The following is a 14,662-nucleotide window of genomic DNA, read 5'->3' as shown; positions in this document are numbered from 1 at the left end:
AACTAGGTCCCTCCTTTCCTTGACCACTCTCCCTCTGTCTACACACACGGACACATACACATGCATGCCATCTGTGACAGAGCCTGTGGAATTTGTGAACCATAGCCACACACCAATGCCCAGGACTGTTCTAGAGACCTCTTTGTAAAGTTGCATGAGCAGAGAAAAACTAAACCACGCAGTACAGGAGAATCCATACAGATTCTGAAAAGTTAGTTTTATTGTGTGAAAAGTTAGTTTTTGTTTGTTTGTTATAAGAAACTAGTTACGTTATTGTAAGTCAAAAGTATCTGAGAAAGGTCTCAATCAATTTAGAAAGTTTATTTTGCCAGGGTTAGGGACATGCCCATGACAGAGCCTGAGGAGGTCCCGAGACGTGTGCCCAACGTAGATCAGGGCACAGCTTGGTTTATGTATTTTAGGGGGACTTCAGACTTCAATAAATACATGTAAGATGTACATTGGTTTGGTCCAGGAAGGTGGGACAATTTGAAGGGGTCGGGGGTGGGGCAGGCTTTCGGGTCATAGGTAGATTTAAAGATGTTCTGATTAGCAATGGGTTGAAAGAGTTATTACCAATAGAAAGGATTGTCTATTACCAATAGAAAGGGGTTGTGAAGACCAAGGTTTTACTATGCAGATGAAGCCTCCAGGTAGCAGGCTTCAGAGAGAATAGATTGTACATGTTTCTAATGGACTTAAAAAGTCTGTTCTATCAGTAATTCCACAAGGGAGGAGGGTATAATGAAGCATGTCTGGCTCCCACTTCCCATCATGGCCTGAACTAGTTTTTCAGGTTAACTTTGGAATGCCCTTGGTTGAGAGGAGGGGTCCATTCAGATGGTTGGGGGGCCTTAGAATTTTCATTATGGTCACAACAAGATATATGAGAGTCTCAGCAGGAGCAAGCCATTTTGAGAAGCAAGCAGAGAAGAATAAAGAAAGATGTGTTAGAACTTACAGAACACATTTTCTGAATTAAAAATTAGAGGCACTAATAGAAAACTGGACACTGCAGAAACTTGGTAATAAACCAGAGAACTATCTTTAGAAATACCGCCAAGAGAGCAAAATTAGAGAGGGATTGAAACAATGACAAAGAAGAGAGCAGAAACGAAGGTAGAGAGAGAACTAAATAAATGTAGCTAAAGTGATAATCAAAGATCGTTTAAAAAAATCATTTTCTAAGCTAAGTAAAGTATTTGTAAATTGAGAGAATTTACTCTGATCCCTGTAAAATATACGAAAAGAGATCATTAAATATACCTTGGTAAAAATGTGAAAGGTCACATAGAAGACTCTTCTAAGAATCAAAGCAAACTTATCCAAAACAACGCTTAAAAATACCACCATCACCAGCAGAACCAATGCCCTAAAACCCAAAAAGATATGACCTCAGGCAATACACAGAGGCAGTGGTTAAATCTTCAGTGCTTTGAGGGTAAACAAGTTGTTTTTTAAGCATGGAACAATAGAAATGTTTTTTAAACCTTTAAGAAAACAAAAAATATCTAGTTTCTTTAGTAAATTGCTCAAAGTAATATATTACCTTAATAACTTAATCCAGAACATGATGAAAAAATCAAAATTAAGAACTCAGGAGGACATCATATCTTTAAAAATTGGAGCAGCATTGGACATTAAAACAGGTTTTATACACACACACACACACACACTTACATATGTGAATTCAAAGTGAAAACATTGTTTCAAAGAGGTGAATGACATGATTAGAAAAATTAAAAAGGTAGATGAAATGGGTTATGCCACAGATAAAATAACCAAAACTCAGAAAGAGAGTATAAGGAGACTAAGGGCAAAATTCCTCATATTTTATCTGAATGTGAAATCATATTTCATCCATTTCTTTGATAATTAGGTATATATAGGTTTAAGATATTTTAGGGCAATTTCAAGTTAATCAAGAATAAGATTCTAAATGGAATTGCAGAACCTAAGAGCAAACCAAATATGGTAAATCCTTAATGCTGTCAATAGGTTCTCAGAAACTGACTTTAGGTGAATGACATATAATGAAACCAATTTTCCCTTAGGCTAATTGAGATAAACGAAAGTTAAGTTCCTATAGCATATTTCTCTTCACAAAAAAATCACCAAACTTCTAAATAAAGACCCAAACACTTATAATATCAAGCATTGAAATAAATGTGAGTTATACATACATTTAAGAAAGATGAACAGACTGGGTGCAGTGACTCATGCCTGTAATCCCAGCATGTTGGGAGGCCGAAGCAGGTGGATCACCTAAGGTCAGGAGTTCGAGACCAGCCTGGCCAACATGGTGAAACCCCATCTCTACGAAAAATACAAAAAATTAGCTGGGTGTGGTGGCGGGCGCCTGTAATTCCAGCTACTCGGGAGACTGAGGCAGGAGAATCGCTTAAACCCGGGAGGCGGAGGTTACAGTGAGCTGAGATCACACCATTGCACTCCAGCCTGGGCAACAAGAGTAAAACTCTGTCTCAAAAAAAAAAAATTAATAAAAACAAGACAATGATTTACCCAATTTTGGTGAATCAGTGAGTGGCAGTGGCCATGGTAGTGATGGGTTAAATCAGGGAATAAATGTTTGCAGAGCGAACATTGTAAGGAGCATCTTTTCCCACCTTGCAGTTCAAAACCAAAAAATCACAAGTAGAGCAGGCTTGCTGAGTGCTTTTGTCCCATGTCCTTTATTGTCATAGACTTGATGAGTTTTTATTTTATCCTAATTTGTATTCATTTGTTCATTCATTTTCCAATGTGCTTATTCCAGTTCAAGGTCATGGGTGGCTGGAGCCTGTCCCAGCAGCTCAGGGTACAAGGTGGGACACCATCCCATCGCAGGGTGCACTCACACATCCACACTCAGTCACACTGGGACCATATAGACATGCCAGCTCACCTCATGTGCACAGCTTTGGGATGTGAGAAGAAACCAGAGAAAACCCACGCAGACATGGAGAGAAAGTACAAACTTCATGCAGACAGTGGCTCCAGCCTGGAGCCATTTTTTTTTCCCCATCAACATTATCATAAAATGATGTTGAACGAGGTGATGTTATTCAAGAACCTGCTATATTTAGGATGTATTGCAAAAGACAAGAAGCAATCAATATAAGGTAATAGTAACAATACATGAAAAACTGAAAACACAAAATAAGATGACAGGAGGAAAAAAAATCAAGAGAAATCCTCACCATAAATGTGAACTCTTGATTGCCCTGGAACCATCATGACACATTCCACCTGCTCCAGATTGGCATATGGTCACCTCTCTTTTACTTTCTCATTTAATTCCCATTTGCCATATTATCTTGAATTCCTCTTGGAGATTTGTCAGTATATTCTTGAGACCTGTTCTCTTTTCCTTTGCCCTTCGTTGTCCAGGAACCCCAGGGATGCTTATTTTGTCTGGAGAGGGCCAGACCACTGCCAAACACTGCTGCTGTGGCTTCTTGTTGTCACCAGGCTGCTGTGGAAGACAGGTTCTGCCAGGCTGGTGGACACTACCAGGATGACTTTACTGGGCAGAAGGTCATGGGCTGGGTTTTGCTGTTGTTTTAAGTTGAGAGAGACATGAACATTCTATATGCTGAAAGGAAAGGACCAATAAGATCCAAAAGGAAAGGGCCAATAGAAATCAAAGGCACAGATGACAAACTGGACAACTGATGGATCAGTGAGTAGCTGAGGATGAAGAAGCAGTTAAGGAGGGAATCAAGGCCTAGTTGTACCTGTTTCCACTCTCCACAATGGATATTTCAGACTTTCTCACTCTTAAGCTCCTAACTTCACCATTTTCCTCCAATTTATAACAGAAAACCTCATCTCCAGGTTAATAGAGCATATAGAGATCCTGAGATGTAAACCACACCCATGCCCCCACATCCACAACTTGCCATTCCTTTTTCATCTCGGTAGAAAAGGTGTCCCTCCTGCTGTCCAAAGCTGGCTTCCATGATGGCCCTGTCTCCCTAACACTCAACAAGAGGCTTAGAGTCCATCTGAGGCCCAGCACATTCAATTCTAGTTTATGCCTCTGAGCTGCAACCTCAGCCCATTCTCTTCATCCCAGATGCACTCCCGTGCCTACCTCTGCATTGCTTCCTGAGTGGTGGGGCTTCTAACTCTCTGCTCATATTGCTGTCTTGCTCAACACCCTTCAAGAGATTCCGTTCACCAAAAGAAGAAAACCTGGGTATCCTACATGTCGTACACATGCATCTCTCATGAGTGGGCCCCGCCTGCCAGCTCTCTAATTTATCTCTTGCTTTGCTTTCACTATATTCTAATCATTCTATGAATCCTGAACATTGTGGTTCAATTCTTGGCTCCACCACTTACTATTAATAGTACTGTGCCCTTGGGCAATCTGTTAAAGCTCTCTGGACCTTAGTTCCTCATCAGTAAAATGGGAACCAAGTTCCTACTGAAAGGATTGTCATGAAGGTTAAATGAGTCTATGTGTGTGAAGCAGATCAATGTTTGACATACACTGAGCTCTTGATAATGTCTGTCCCTGTTATTAACACTTTGTACAGCTTCTCAGATGTATTATACCATCTTCTTGCCCTCTTTTTTTTTTTTTTTTTTTTTGAGATAGAGTCTTGCTTCGTTGTCGCCCAGGCTGGAGTGCAGTGACACAATCTCCGCTTACTGCAACCTCCGCCTCCCGGGTTCAAGCAATTCTCCTGCCTCAGCCTCCGAAGTATCTGGGACTACAGGTGTGCACCATCATGCCCGGCTAATTTTTTTGTATTTTTAGTAGAGATGGGGTTTCACCATGTTGGCCAGGCTAGTCTCAAACTCCTGACCTCAAGTGATCCACCCGCCTCAGCATCCCAAAGTGCTGGGATTACAGGTGCGATCCACTGCACCTGGCTCTTCTTGCCCTCTTTGAATCTTTGAGGATATGATTCTTTCTCCCATTCCTCTCAGCCTCCTTCCCTTACTCAGCTCCCACTTCTCTGGTTGGCAGATTGCCTTTCATCTTCAAGATCTGCTCTGCTACCACCTCTGCTGTGAAGCTTTCCTGGATTTCTCGCTATATGTATACACATGTCAGACTGGATGAGGGGTACTTTCGCGGAGCTTTTGGACATATCTTTATTGTAGCACTTTTTCTGCTTCCTTGACTTGGCTTTCCCTCTAGTCTGTGATTAATTCTAGGATGTAGATATTGAGGGTTGGGGGTCAAATCTGGTCCATTCCTCTATTATTCTCCATCATTTGACATAAAGTTAATATTCAATCAGTGTTTATTGAATGAATGAATGAATGGATTCATGGACAAGGGATGTGTGCAGACAGAACACAATAGAAGAAATATTTCTTAACAAATAAGGGGAAGAGATGTTGAAGTTTATTAGTAATCAAATTATTATTGATTAAAATGAGACATCATTTTTACTTGTTGAATTAGGAAACACTTTTTATGGCCAGGCGTGGTGGTTCATGCCTATAATCCCAGCTTTGGGGAGGCTGAGGCAGGCAGATGGCTTGAGCCCAGGAGTTTGAAACCAGCCTGGGCAAAACAAAAAGCCAACCCCGTCTCTACCAAAAAAAAAAAAAAATTGCTGGGCGTGGTGGCACATACCTCACATACCTGCAGTCCCCAGATACTCGGGAGGCTGAGGTGGGAGGATCACTTGATCCCAGGAGGCAGAGGTTGCAGTGAGCTGAGATTGCACCACTCCACTCCAGCCTGGGTGACAGAGCGAGACTCTGTTAAAGAAAGAAAAAAAAAAAACACTTGTTTTTTTCTTTTACTTCTGTCTCCATGTTTGACAGGAAACACTTTTTGAAAGGATATTCCATTGCTGTGGGCTCTTACTCATTGCTGATGGAAGGGTAAAAGCAGCTTAGTACTATGTGTCAAGACCTTTTTAAGTGTTAGTTTCTTTTAAATTTTTATTTTACTTTTCATTTTTGAGACACTTTCTCACTCTGTCACCCAGGCTGGAGTGCAGTGGTACTATCATAACTCACTGAAGCCTCAAACTCCTGGACTCAAGCGATTCTCCTGCCTCTCAGCCTCCCAAGTAGCTGGGACTGCAGGCACACACCACAATGTCGAGCTAATTTTTAAAAATGTCTGTAGAGACGGGGTCTTGCTATGTTGCCTAAGCTGGTCAAATGTTCCTTTGTTTTGCCTCACTAATTGTACTTCTGGAACACCATCCGAAGGGAATAATTGTAAATACAGACAAATGTTTATGCATATAGATGCTCATTATGGCATTATTTATATAAAAATTTGGAAAAAAAATGTGTAATATCTAGTAACAGAAGTATGGTTTAGCATTTTGGTTTCAGAATAGTCTGTAATAACATGGAAATGTATTAGTTAAGTGAAAAAGATGAAAATATGTTCACACCTATTAAGAAAAAGACAAATGCCCATGCATAGTAAAGAGACTGCAGAGGAGTGTACCAGGATGTTTACTTGGTTATATTTGGGTGGCAGGGGTGTGTATGGTTTTTCTTTTCTTTTTTTTCCTTGCTTTTGCATATTATCCAAAATCTCTATAATTGGAAATGTATTACTTTTATAATGGAGTAAAGCCTATATATATATATACCTATATATATATATATATAGGTATATATATATATAGGTATATATATAGGTATATATATAGGTATATATATATAGGTATATATATATAGGTATATATATATAGGTATATATATAGGTATATATATATGTATATATATATAGGTATATATATATGTATATATATGTATATATATGTATATATATATATAGGTATATATGTATATATATATAGGTATGTGTATATGTATATATATATAGGTATATATATATATATATATATATATATATATATATACCATTTTGTTTTCCTTTGAGACATGGTCTTGTTCTGTCACCCAGGCTGGCATACAGCAGAACGATCATAGCTCACTACAACTTTGACCTCCTTGGCTCAAATGATCCTCCTACCTCAGCCTCCCGAGTAGCTGGGATTACAGGCATGTGCTACCATGCCTGGTTAATTTTTTAATGTTTTGGTAGAGATGGAGTCTCATTAGGTTTCCCAGGTTGGCCTTGAACTCTTGGCTTCAAGTCACCCTCCCACCTTGGCCTCCCAAGTTGCTAGAATTACAGGCAAGAAACTCTGTGCCTGGCCCAAATTTTATATTTTAAAGTGTGTGTTCAAAAAGATTTAAGAATCTGATTATATTACTGATAATTATTTGATATGAGTAAGTCTTGAATTACTAAATTGATTACAAGCACCAATATGGCACAGACTGTGTTTTGTATTCAACCGTTGTGTGATCAATAAGTACCTGTGGGTTTATTTGGAGGCACCCTTCATCATGTAAGGCCCCCTGATTGTCACAGAGCTCACCATGGTCTTGTAGGCCTCTAAACCATCGGGAACCAAGTGAGAGACAGTTAAAAACAAAAAGCCAAACAGGTGGGATTTGCTTGGAGACAAATAATCCCTGAACATAAAGTGGGTGTTAATGCAAAGGCAGTGGTAGAAAATGAAGAACTCTGCTTGTAAATGAAATGAATATTCACTCCTTCTGCTTACCTTGCAAGTTAAGCACCAGTATTGAGACTTCATTTGCTGTTACCAGTTACCAAAAATGTTGACACAATTTAAAAAACAAAACTAAAAAACCCACTGTTGCTTTAGCTTGTTTAAATGCATATTGTACCAAATCATGGAAGAATTATAGATGAACATTTTAAAGGATTTCTAAAATTATACTTCTATGAAGAATAGACTGTTAATGGTATACAGCAATTACTCTTAACTGCATGAAAATATCTCATTTTGTTTGGCTACACTTAAACAGGCCTGAAGTCTAGTGCACCAAGACATACTGAATTTCAAACTAAATAAATTAAAATTACCATGTACATTCCACTACATGTCAAAACAGGAAAAACCATAGTATTATAGTTGATATGAAATGAAGATTAGAACAGTAATACAGAGAAAACATGAAGCTGCTTATATTTATTTGGAATAAGACAACAGGGTCAATGATTTTCACTGCAGATGTACTTCTTTTTGAGAAAATATATCAAAAAATCAATTTACAAGGCAGATGAATTTGGCTGTTATTATTTATAGTATGTAAATATTATTTAGTTTCAAAAGGATTTCTTTAAACCAGGCACAGTGGCTCACACCTGTAACCCCAGCACTTTGGGAGGCCAAAGTGAGAAGATCACTTGAGCCTAGGAGACCAACCTGGGCAACATAGCAAGACCCCATCTCTACAAGAAAGTTTAAAAATTAGCCAAGCGTGGTAGTGCACACCTGTGGAGCTAGCTACTTGGGAGGCTAAGGTGGGAGGATCGCTTGAGCTCAGGAGTTCGTGGTTGCAGTGAGCCATGATCACACCACCGCACTCCAGCCTGGGTGCAGAGTGAGACCCTGCCTCTTAAAAAAAAAAAAAAGGACTTATTATTTATTTCAGGGTTCAGTGTCCTTGCTTGTCATTAAGAACTTGACAGAAATTAGAGGAATTTAAAGCTATGATGTTAGATGCCACTGCCAATTTAAAATGACCAAGATAAAGATAGCATATCTTTATATGTAATAGAGAGTGAAAGAGGGCATCTAATTCAATTTCTAAAAATTAAGTATTTATGGAGCATTTCAGATCTATTCATTGTATAAAAGAAGGCACACCTGGAGTTTATTTCTTTAGCACTTTAGACTTACTCCTGAATATGACTGTTTAAAACAAGCATGCCATTTTCATTTTATATCCTGCAGATAGATTCTAAGGTTTCAGAGTCATCAAAAGCATTTCACATTTCTCCAAGATAAACTTACTTAAGAGAAGTAGTGCTTTCAGTTTAATACAACTTGAAATTATCTCCATTGTGAGATGGTGAAAATAGTAAAAATTGCTATTATTTATTGAGCATTCATAGTTCAAGGTACTATGCTGAATGCTTTTTATATCTTGCTAACTTAATCCTCATTTTTCATTTATTCATCAGACTACTTGTTATAGAGAGCTTACTATGTGCCAGGGGCTACTTAAGGTGTCACAGATTCAACAATGAACAAAATAGACAAAAACCACTACTCTCTGTGGATCTTACACTCCAGTGGGGGTGGGAGGGAGATAAAGACTATCTTCAAAATAAGTAATTATATACCGTTAGAGTGTGATGAATGACACTGAGGAAAAGAAAGCAGGAAAAGGGTTAAGAAGTGCCAGAGTTGTAGAGGAAGGGGTCACACTTTTTTTTTCTTTTTTTTTTTTTGAGGTGGAATTTCGCTCTTATTGCCCAGGCTGGAGTGCAATGGCGCAATCTCAGCTCACTGCAACCTCTGCCTTCCAGGTTCAAGCGATTCTTCTGCCTCACTCTCCCAAGTAGCTGGGACTACAGGCGTGCGCCACCATGCCCGACTAATTTTTGTATTTTTAGTAGAGACGGGATTTTGCCGTGTTGGCCAGCCTGATCTCGAACCCCTGACCTCAGGTGATCTGCCGGCCTCAGCCTCCCAAAGTGCTGGGATTACAAGTGTGAGCCACCACGCCCGGCCAGAGGTCACACTTTTAAGAAGGTTGGCCAGAGAAGGCCTCACAGAGAAGCTGACATCTAACAAGATAAGATGCCCTACAGGAGGTGAAGGAACAGCCTATGTGACTGTCTTGGGGAAGAACATTCCATTCTAGGTAGAGAGAACAGCAAGTACGAAGGCTCTGAAGTTGAAATGTGCCTGGCTTGTTTTAGGCAGGTGTAGAGGGAAAGATGGGAAGGGTTGTAGAGGATGAATTCCTAGCGACAGCAGAGGAGGGGCCCGATCATGTCAGGCCTTGTAAGCCATCATGAGGCTTTTGAGTTCTACTTTGAGAGAGATGGCAAGCCCTCACAGGGTTTTGAATAGGCAAAGAACATGATCTGACTTCTGTTTTAACATATCATCCTGGCTTCTATAGGAAAATAAAATTCTATTTCACAAGTGGTCTTGTCCCATTTCACAGATAAGGAACTCAGGTTCAGAGAAGTTGAGTAGTTTACCACAGTTCCCATTTACTGGTGAATTAGTGGGACTAGAATTTTAATACAAGTCAATGTAATTTGAAAGCTCACACTTTTTCCACATTGCCTCCCAATTGAAAACAAGCTTGTGACCTCAGCTGGAGTAGTTTTCTGATAGTCTACAGTGACCCCTTTTTTCTCCTTTTCTGTGGAATTCCTTGGTCTCTCTTGTGAGGCCACCATGTTGCATAACTCCAGAAGAAACCACTTATACCACAAGTCTATAACTGTGCTCTCTGGAGGTGGGCAGTATGAAGCCAAAGTGAAGTGGCCATCTATAGTGGCCTTGTTCTCCAGTGAAGTTGAAGAGCTTTGTACATGGCATTAAACTCTAGTTAGGCCTGTAGCAAAACCTGTTTGGTCAGACATTTGTGTCGGACTCTCTGTGATGTATTTTGCCATCTCTCCTTCCTCTGACACATATTCTACCAGCTATCTCTACCACCCTCTACTGTCTGGCAATACTCTAGCTGCAGATTCAACAATGAACAAAACCACAGTATGACATGCTGGAATATAAGTGGCAATATGGCAAGGGTTTCTGTTTTGTATGGGCAGCTTAGGCCCACAAGTGTAAGAGAAAGCCTGAGGGAGGGTAGGATATGAGCAGGTGTGCACAGCTTCTGATTACAGGAAGCAAAACACATTTTATTTGATGAATATCAAATTGAAAGTAATGAGAAAGGGTGCTACCTAATTGTCGCCAAAACTGCTGCTTGGCTTAATTTAGGCTCAACTAGATTTTGTTGTATGCCTTAGGGTCTGAAGGCTTAGGCTCTTGAGCCCTTGTTTATGCTAAAACTAATTTTTTTTAGTTTATTTGAAAGACATTGCTTAGACTTTAATGATTCAACAAGTAAGAAAATACCCTGAGATTCAGAGCTTTAAAAGGAAATTTTGATTCACCATTTTACTGGATGACTTTAATGGAATTATGTCTTATAAAGCTGTTTAGCGTTTCATGTTTCAGAATTCTGCGTAGAATTCTCAATACCCTAGAGCATCTTGGCATTTTTTTGAGTCTTATGACTTTAGTTACTAAAGTCAAGAGAAAATCATGGCAGCATCCTTTATAAGATTAACTAAATAATACTGTGATAGTATAGTATTATACTGTATAAAATATTAGTGCCAGGAATGTAGTGCAATGTTGGCTAAAGGCAAAGGTAACTTGCTATCTAAATCTTCAAGATTAGTAATAATAATCACAGGACACAAGATCAATACAATCGCAACTGCCTTTTAAAATACATTTTTATTTCCCTGAAATGATTGGTCAAGAGGTACTGAGATCAGATTTTGCTATCAGATCTTATTTCAAGTTCAGTATGACATTTTAGGTGAGGAAGGGCTATGCTTGATGGAAGTTGTACCTATGTTTTTGTGGCTGCTGCTAAGCAAAAATAGAGTGTGCAGAAAGCAGTTTGGCAGTGCCACAATAGGTTAAACAGACTTACCTGTGACTGAGGAGTTTCACTCCTTGGTATATATACCCCAAAGAATTGAAAACAGGTGTTTACACAAAACTTGTACACAGATGTTCATAGCAGCACTATTCACAACAGCCAAAGGTGGAAATAACCCACATGTCCATGTATGTATGAGTGTTTAAACAAAGTATGGCACATTCATACAATGAACAATAGTATGATAGTACAATGAATAAGAATTCAGCCGTGAAAAACGATGAAGTCCTGATACATGCTACTACATGGATGAACCTTGAAAATGTGCTGAGAGAACCCAATCACAAAAGAATACATATTACATAATTCCATTTATATAAAATATCCAGAAGCTGGCAAATCTGTAGAGATAGCAGATTCTGGGTAGGGAGGAGGGTTAGGAAGGAGGGAGGAAAGAGGCGTGGTTGCTCAATGGGTATGAGCTTTCTTTGGGGTGATGGAAATGTTTCAGAACTAGATAGAGGTGGTGGTTATACAACATTGTGAATATACTAAATGTCACAAATGGCAAATTTTATGCTATGTGTATTTTACCACAATGAAAAATGGAATGTGTGACTTTTGATTTTTAATTCTTTGTGAATCCTACTAAAGTTTAACAGGGCGGGGGTGAGTCCTGAAAAACACACTTGTGGCAAATGCGGGGCAGAGTGGTGACAGCCATCTGAGGTCTGCAAGGTGAGGCTTGTACATCCTGATTGAGATCCCTGGTGCAGGAACCTGCCTCATGTGGGCACAGCAGCCACACAGGCAGCCGCTCCAGGAGCCCCTGATGCCCTGCAGGGCTGTTGGCAGTTTCAAATATAGCACAGCTTCTTTGAAACTTTCATGTAAAGTCATGTAAAACTGGAATACTGAGCTGTTTAAAACCCAAGCATACAGAAACCCAGCAGATATAAATTTTAACTGCAGTGAAGCCAGGATAATTTCAGTTTATCCAATGAAAAGGAAAATAAACTTTTATGTTCTGGTGGTGCTATAATAAGTTTAGTGAAAGGTGTATGGAAAGTTTCTAGTTATTGCTCCACATGTTCTTTTTCCTTGTCCTTGGGAGCATGCCACTTTCTCTTCTTCACGCCATATTCTACTCTCAAAAGGAAATGCTTTTGAATGTTTTTTTTTTCATTTAGACAATGAAAATAATATTTGATTATTACAAAAATTCAGAAAAAATGGAAATACTTTTTTTTAAAAGACATCTCAGCCATTCAGGATAATACTATTGATGTTTTGGCATGCATCCTTCTGGTCTTATTTCTATGACCATATGTGCACCTGTATCTTGATTTTTCACTGGGATCATACTACATTTATCAACATAGCATGGACATCTATCCTACCAATAAATATCAATCAATACCATACTTTTCTTTTTTTAGAGATGGGGTCTTTGTCTGTCACTCATGCTGGAGTGCAGTGGTATGATCATAGCTCACTGCAGCCTCAAACTCCTAAACTTCAAGTGATCTTCCTGCCTCAGCTTCCCAAGTAGCTGGGATTATAGGTGCATGCCACCATGCCCAGCTATTTTTTTTTTTTGGTAGAGATGGGTTCTCACTATGTTGCCCTGACTGGAGTACAGTGGCATGGTCATAGCTCACTGCAGCCTCAAACTGCTGGGCTGAAGCAATCCTACCTCAGCCTCCCAGACATCATAACTTCTTTTTTTTAACTTTTAGATTTATTCTTCTATAATCTTCTTTTTTATTTTTATTTATTTATTTATTTATTTATTTGAGACAGAGTCTCACTCTGTCACCCAGGCTGGAGTGCAGTGGCATGATCTCAGCTACCGCAACCTCTGCCTGTTGGGTTCAAGTGATTCCTGTGCCTCAGCCTCCTGAGTACCTGGGATTACAGGTGTGTGCCACCATGCCCAGCTAATTTTTGTATTTTTAGTAGAGATGGGGTTTCACCATGTGCCAGGCTGATCTCAAACTCCTGACCTCAGGCGATCTGCCCGTCTTGGCCTCCCTAAGTGCCGGGATTACGAGCGTGAGCCACCACGCCTGGCCCCAAACATAATGCTTTTAATGGTGGTGTAGTGTTCCATTTTACACACATGGCATGACTGTTTCTTGATCAGCATTGTAGAGGAGCCAAGGGCTTTCCTTGGAGTGGCTCTTTTGTGGTTACTTAGCCCTCTGTCAGAGATGGTTGGTGACTCAGGTTTTCTGAAATTATTTTCTCTTACTTTTTAAATAATGATTAGTGATAGCCCTCAAAGCAGAGATGATGGACAATAAAGGCAATAAAGGTCCATAAAAAATCAGCTTAAACCCCACTGCCTTTAGGCACATTTCCTGACTGAGCCCCACTCCATCAGTTCTCTCCGCCTTCTGTGTCCCAACAGAAGAGGGATAGAGTAGTAGGCAAGAGCATGAGCTTTAGAGCCAGACTACACGGGTTCACATTCTGGCTTTTGTGACATTAGGCAGGTTATTTAACATTTCTGTGCCTCAGTTCACATCTGTACAGTGGGGATAATAGTAGCACCACCTCCTAGGCTAGATGCCAAAAGTCCCTGCTAGCACAGGACCTGGCACACAGTACTCAACAAATGGCAGAGGTTATTGCTATTACTCAGTTTATTTAAGTGGCCCTACCAGTTTGTGGCTTTGAAAGATCATCTATATGCTTGGACAGTGCAAATAGATAACAGACTCTGAAAAGTTCAAATGCCAGAGAGCCTTTTACAGTGTTTTCCATATAGCAAGCCTCCTGCCAATATTACTAATTGATTGTCTGACCTGACTTGCTGAAATTCTGGGATCATCTTGGTTGGATTTTGCATTCATTTCCCATTAAAAATACAAAAGCAAAACCAAATTTAAACAAAACAAAACAGAACAACCCAGGAAACTTGAGAAGTAGATGTAGATTAAATGAATTTCTTTTAGATAGGTCAACATCAATGCTGTGGGCTTTCCTAGACTCTATGGAAATTCTTGACTAGGAGAATCTAGAATTATTAAATGATAATGTCGAGAAATACCTAAAAGAACTGAAAGCATTTATTCTGAAAGACCTCTTTCTAGCAGAAGGCCAAATAAAATTTTCTATTCCCTTGTTTATTCAGGATTCTTGGGAACTGAATTATTTCCAGTAAATAAATTTTCTAGACAGTGGAAGCTTATTCCTG

General features: G+C 39.5%; 1 protein-coding gene across 3 annotated transcripts in view; it reads left to right on the top strand.

The window, feature by feature from the left end:
* EFHC2 (EF-hand domain containing 2) overlaps nucleotides 1-14,662 on the top strand; it is a 199,231-nt gene that overhangs the window by 148,310 nt on the left and 36,259 nt on the right. The window lies entirely within an intron of this gene.

The sequence above is a fragment of the Pan troglodytes genome, chromosome X (genome assembly GCF_028858775.2).
Source record: "Pan troglodytes isolate AG18354 chromosome X, NHGRI_mPanTro3-v2.0_pri, whole genome shotgun sequence".
Lineage (NCBI taxonomy): Eukaryota > Metazoa > Chordata > Mammalia > Primates > Hominidae > Pan > Pan troglodytes.
This window is presented reverse-complemented; position numbering and strand designations above follow the sequence as displayed.